The sequence below is a fragment of the Strigops habroptila genome, chromosome 5, assembly GCF_004027225.2.
Source record: "Strigops habroptila isolate Jane chromosome 5, bStrHab1.2.pri, whole genome shotgun sequence".
In the NCBI taxonomy this organism is placed as follows: domain Eukaryota; kingdom Metazoa; phylum Chordata; class Aves; order Psittaciformes; family Psittacidae; genus Strigops; species Strigops habroptila.
In genome coordinates this window covers 83213557-83219556 of record NC_044281.2, presented here as the reverse complement: position 1 = coordinate 83219556, position 6000 = coordinate 83213557, and the positions used below count along the sequence as shown (strand labels likewise).

General features: G+C 55.5%; 1 protein-coding gene across 6 annotated transcripts in view; it reads right to left on the bottom strand.

Annotated features, from left to right (window-relative positions):
* Positions 1-3180: 3180 nt before the first annotated feature.
* Positions 3181-6000, bottom strand: part of ALDH18A1 (aldehyde dehydrogenase 18 family member A1) — a 41875-nt gene continuing 39055 nt past the window's right edge. For all 6 annotated transcript variants that reach the window (XM_030486352.2, XM_030486355.2, XM_030486350.2 and 3 more), the window contains exon 22: positions 3181-3470. The gene's annotated coding sequence lies outside the window, so the exon portion shown is untranslated. The remainder of the gene's footprint in view (positions 3471-6000) is intronic.

Sequence of the window (6000 nt, the reverse complement as noted above, 5' to 3'; positions counted from 1 at the left end):
CCAAGAGGTTGGGAACCCCCCAGACCCTCCCCCCCAAATAAATAACACCAGGAGGCGGCTGCAGTGATGGGGTTTATTCCATTTGGGGTGTCGCAACCCCAAAACAGCCCAAAACACCCAAAATCAGCCCTAAATACCCCAAAACACAGAAAAAAAGGAGCCCTAAATACCCCAAAACACCCCAAAAGCACCGCCAAAACCCTCCCCAGACCCCCAAAACCACCCCCAGACCCCCTAAAGACCCCCGGAGAACTTACCCCCCCTAAGACCCCTTAAAACCCCCTCTCAAAATACCCCACAACCCCCAATATCCCCCAAGCCCCTCCCACATCCCCTATAAGAACCCCTACACTCAAACACACACCCCCCCAGACCCAAAAAACCCCCTCAGACTCCTCACAACCTCCTGTAAACCCCCTAAAGCCGCCCCCCCAGGCCACCAAATCCCCCCCCCGACTCAAAACCCGCCCCATACCCCCTAAAGCCCCCATCAGACCACTCGAAACCCCCCCCCGAACCCCAAAAAACCCACCCCGGACCCCCTAAAGCCCCCAGCAGACCACTCGAAACCCCCCAGACCCCCTAAAGCCCCCATCAGAGCAGTCTAAATCCCCCCAGATGCCCAATAAAAGTCCCCCAGACTCCCTAAACCCCCCCCAGACCCCCAAAATCTTCCCCCAGACCACCGGAAACCCCCAGCAGACCACGCTAAACCCCCCCAGACATCCAAAATCGTCCCCCGCACCCCCTAAAGCCCCCATCACACAGCTCTAAATCCCCCCAGACCCCCTAAAGCTCCCATCAGAGCACTCTAAATCCCCCTAGATGCCCAATAAAGGTCCCCCAGACCTCCTAAAGCCCCCAGCAGACCATGCTAAACGCCCCCAGACACCCAAAATCATCACCCGCACCCCCTAAAGCCCCCATCAGACAGCTCTAAATCCCCCCAGACCCCCTAAAGCTCCCAGCAGAGCACTCTAAATCCCCCCAGATGCCCAATAAAAGTCCCCCAGGCCCCCTAAAGACCCCATCACACAGCTCTAAATCCCCCAGACCCCCAAAATCGTCCCCCAGACAACCGAAAGCCCCCATCAGACCACTCTAAACCCCCCGAGACCCCCAAAATCATCCCCCAGACCCACTAAAGCCCCCATCACACAGCTCTAAACCCTCCAGACACCCCAAAAATCCCACCCTAGACGCCCTAAAACCCCCATAAGACCACTGCAACCCCACACACACACCCAAAATCATCCCCCAGACCCCCTAAAGCCCCCATCACACAGCTCTAAATCCCCCCAGATCCCCTAAAGCTCCCATCAGAACACCCTAAATCCCCCCAGATGCCCAATAAAGGTCCCCCAGACCCCCTAAAGCCCCCAGCAGACCACGCAAAACCCCCCCAGACACCCAAAATCATCCCCCGCACCTCCTAAAGCCCCCAGCAGACAGCTCTAAATTCCCCCAGACTCCCAAAATCGTCCCCCAGACACCCAAAAGCCCAAATCAGAACACGCTAAACCCCCTCAGACCCCCAAAATCATCCCCCGATCTCGGAAAGCCCACATCAGACCACTCGAAAGCCCACCACACCCCCAAAATCGTCCCCCACACCCACTAAAGCCCCCCTCAGACAGCTCTAAACCCTCCAGAAGCCCCCAAAAGCCGGCCCCAGACCCCCTAAAACCCCCATAAGACCACTGCAAACCCGCCCAGACCCCCTAAAGTCCCCATCAGACCACTCGAACCCCCCCCGAACCCCAAAAAACCCACCCCGGACCCCCTAAAGCCCCCATCAGACCACTCGAAACCCCCCAGACCCCCTAAAGCTCCCATCAGACCACTCTAAATCCCCCCAGATGCCCAATAAAAGTCCCCCAGACCCCCTAAAGCCCCCAGGAGACCACTCTCAACCCCCCCCCCAGACACCCAAAATCATCCCCCGCACCTCCTAAAGCCCCCAGCAGACAGCTCTAAATCCCCCCCGAGTCCCAAAATCGTCCCCCAGGCCCCCTAAAGCCCACATCAGAACACGCTAAACCCCATCAAGCCCCCAAAATCGTCCACCAGACCCCCGAAAGTCCCCAGCAGACCATCCTAAACGCGCCTAGACGCCCGAAAAAACCCGCCCCAGACCCCGTAAAACCCCCATATGAGCACTGCAAACCCCCCATGATGGCAGCAGGAGCGTCGCCCGGCACCACTCCTCGCCCCTCCCATCTCCTCCATCTGCAGTACCGGTTTTTCCCACATGATGGCAGCAGCGAGCGCCGCCCGGCACCGCTCCTCGCCCCTCCCATCTCCGCCACCTGCAGTACCGAGTTTTGCCCACATGATGGCGGCAGCGAGCGCCGCCCGGCACCGCTCCTCGCCCCTCCCATCTCCGCCACCTGCAGTACCGAGTTTTGCCCACATGATGGCAGCACCTGCTCACTTTTTCGGTACCGCGGAGGCAACGGGCTGGGCAGCGGCCGCTCACCCGCTCGGTTTACATCCTCCGGGGACACCAACTGCCGACTGAGGACAGGGCTGACTCTTCTCTGTCCCCGGCGCCTCCGTACCAAAAACCATTCCACGCCTTTGCTGCTGACGACGGGACAAGTCTGGGGCTGTTCCTCCCACGCTCCACAACAGGGGAAAGCCGAGAGGTGCGTTTACGGACAAGACGCTGCTCAGCGGACGACCGGGGAGCGCCGGGGGTTCCGCCTGTGCTGCGCACGGCAGCGGAGCTCCGCACCCCCCGCCGGTGGGGGGGGAAGAGAACCAGAAGGTAAGAGCGACAAACCTGGTGGCTTGAGATAAAACGCTTTAACCACCGCCACCACCACCCAGATCCCAAACGGGATGGTTTTCTCTCCAAAACTTGGTGTGGGTATCCCCCACCGCCCGTGCAGACCCAGAATCGGAGGAGTGGGAGTACTTTTGGGCTCCACAAGCACAGCCTGTCACAGAAGGTCCCTGTTTGGAGGAATCGGACCCAAATCAAGCTGTTGGCCAACATTCTCTACGGGACCCACCCCATCCTCACCTGCTCCTCTGCCAAATCATCGTCCCCCCGCCCAGTGACACTGGGGTGCCCCAAATGACACCATCCTCCCCCAGATTCCCCCACATCCCCCTTTTTATTTCACCCCCTCCAGAAAACACCTGCAAAAAATGAGAAAAACTGCCCCAAGGAGCAGCTCATTACTTCATTACTTTAATAACCGCCATTTACACAGGTACACGCATCCCTAAGAAAAGGGGGGGGGGCTGTGCTAGGAAGAGACAAGAGGGACAGCACCCGCAGCCCCTGTCCCACAGGCTGTGGAGGATGGTGCCACAGCTGTTGCTCAGGCTCTGCTCTGGGATGTTCCCCCTCCATTCCCATGCTGGGATAGCTGCCCCAGGGCACCATGGCCCTGGTCCCCGTCAGCCCTGTCAGCTGGGGGGTAGCTATTGAGCACCACAGGACGTCTGCAACAAGTCACCTGAAAAACAGAAATCCCAAATTATATGACTTATATCACAGTGTGTTAAAAAAAAAAAAAAAAAAAAATGGGGAAAAGAAAGAGGAAGAAGAAGGGAGAGACGAGGACAGTGGCAGGGCACAGGACACAGGGACAGAGAGAGAAAAAGGAGAGGGAACATGACAAAGGGATTGAGAAATAAAGAAAGGGTCAGATCTGTATGAAGAGACCAAGAAGGAAAAAACTAAAACCAGAAATGAGCCAGAGGACAGAGATGGATGAAGAGAAATAAGGGGCCAGGGAGCAGGGCAGAGGAGGAGAGAAAGGGAACAAGGGAGAGCCAGCTGGATGGGCAGGCACGGCAAGGAACGAAAGGACGAGCAGCATGCAGAGAAAGAGAGACAGAAGTAATGGGGACAGGAAGTGGGACAGAGGGACAGTGAGCAGGACAGAGGTGGAGAAAGAAGCATTCGGGCAGAAGGACAGAAAGAGAAAAAAAGACAGAAAGAAGGACAGGAGATAGAGGTGGGGAGGAGAAGGACAAGGAGCAGGACACATTGTCAAAGAAAGGCAGAGACACAGAGCAAGACAAGGTGATATAGAAAGAGGAAAAAAGGGACAGGGAGGCAGGACAAAGTGACAGATAAGGAGCAGGACAAAGATGGCATAAAGCCTAGTATGGGCATCAGGAGACACAGATGGAGGACAAAAAGACACTGGGTGCAGGACAGAGATGTACTGAGAAAAAACAGTGACAGGGAGCAGGACAGAGTGAGAGAGAAGAAAACTCCAAGAACAAAAAAAACCAAAGATGAAACAGGACAGAGAACTGGGGGCAAGAAGGGGATCAGGGTCAGAGAGCCAGACAGAGAGATGAAGCGAAAAAAGAGGAAATGGGAGACAGAAAAGAGAAAGACAAGAAGAAGGAGCAGGACTAAGGGGTGGGAGAGGGAATAAAATAGCGATAGGCTGCAGGACAGACACAGGGAGCAAAACAGAGTGAAAAAAGGGACAGAGAGAGAACAGCATTGGAGGGAAAAAACCAATTGTAATGGGCAGCGGGAGGCAGATATGGAGAGAGAGAGAAAAGTACTGAGGAAGAGAGAAAGGAAAGGGGACAGCTAGCTGGACAGGTGCATACAGTCAGAAAGGGTGGGAGAGGGAATGGGACAGAGGTACAGGGGAGCAACAAAAAAAAAAAATCACAGCAGCATAGGAAGGGGGGGCAGGGAAGGCCCAGGACACACAAGAGGGGTGACAGGGCCCCAAGGACTCACCACGGCTCTCACCACCACTGGGAGAATCTGACAGGTCAGACACTTCTTTCTCCTTATCTCTTCCCTTCCTCTTCTGTAACTCCAGTCACCAGGCTGCCCTCCACCTCAGAGAAAATGTGGGTGTCTCACAGCTCTTAGGACACAAAGCCTCCTAGACACGTTGCCTCACACGTTTGTGCACTACACGGCAACGCTGGTGACGCATACAGACCCCGCGGCAAACGTCGGTGGTCTGAGCTGCTGCAGACAAGGATGAGGGATCCGTCCTCATCCAGAGACAGGTTCTCTCTTGCCTGCAGTGTGAAGTATCTACTGGCTGGCTGGCCTTTGATTTCATCTTCTTTACCTTTATTTGGCCTCCTTAGCTTCACCTCCAACAGCTCCTACCCACAGCCACAATAAGTGCTCCCCTGTCCTTTTCACCCCCATGATGTGAGGAGAGCGAGGCCAGGCAGAGACAGCTCACGCAAGCCTGAGGTGGATGCAGTCAGCAACAGACACCCGTGTCGCCAGCGTGGCCCCTGGGAGAGGCAAAGAAGCAGCAACTGTTATTACCGTAGATCACCCCTGGCTGGAGACCCTCCTCCTGCTGGGGCTTCTGACAGCACATTTGAGGTCCAGCTGGCTGCTGCCACCTCGGGACTTGGGGGAGGCCTGGGGCAATGGGAAAAGCTTTGGGAGAGCAAGCAACATCCGCCAAAGGGTCTCACTCGCCTCATCAGTGGCTTCAGCCCGCACACACCACTGGCAGTACCCAAGGCCAGCGTGCTGCCACGCTGCTGCTGGGCACCGCGCATGCACCTCTAGGATTAGAACAGGAAAGATGCACAAGCAGCAGGATGCAGGGCAAGGTAAGAGGGGCTGGAAGCGGGTAAAGACGGACTTCAGGAGGAAGAGGTAGAGGGATAGGCAGATGAATGTGGAGGTATAAGGAGAAGAAGGGAGGGATGAACAACACTGCAATAGAGGAATAGAAGGAGGGACAGGCAGAAAAGGAAGCAACAATGCAGAGCATTGCATGCAGAGCATTGCGTGCAGAGTGGGGCAGGGAGGGACTGTATTAGGGAAGAGGGGGACAGAGACCAAAGGGCCCAGGACCCACTCCATGTTCTGTTCTCAGCACTGCCCAGAGAATTTTACAATTCAGATGTTTCTCTCTATTTTGCTTGCTTTATAGCTCTGGTCATTTAACTAACACCCACTTTAAGAAAATAACTTGGTGTCTTATAGCTCTTTATAAGACTTCACTGGTGCATAAAGTAATATACACACAA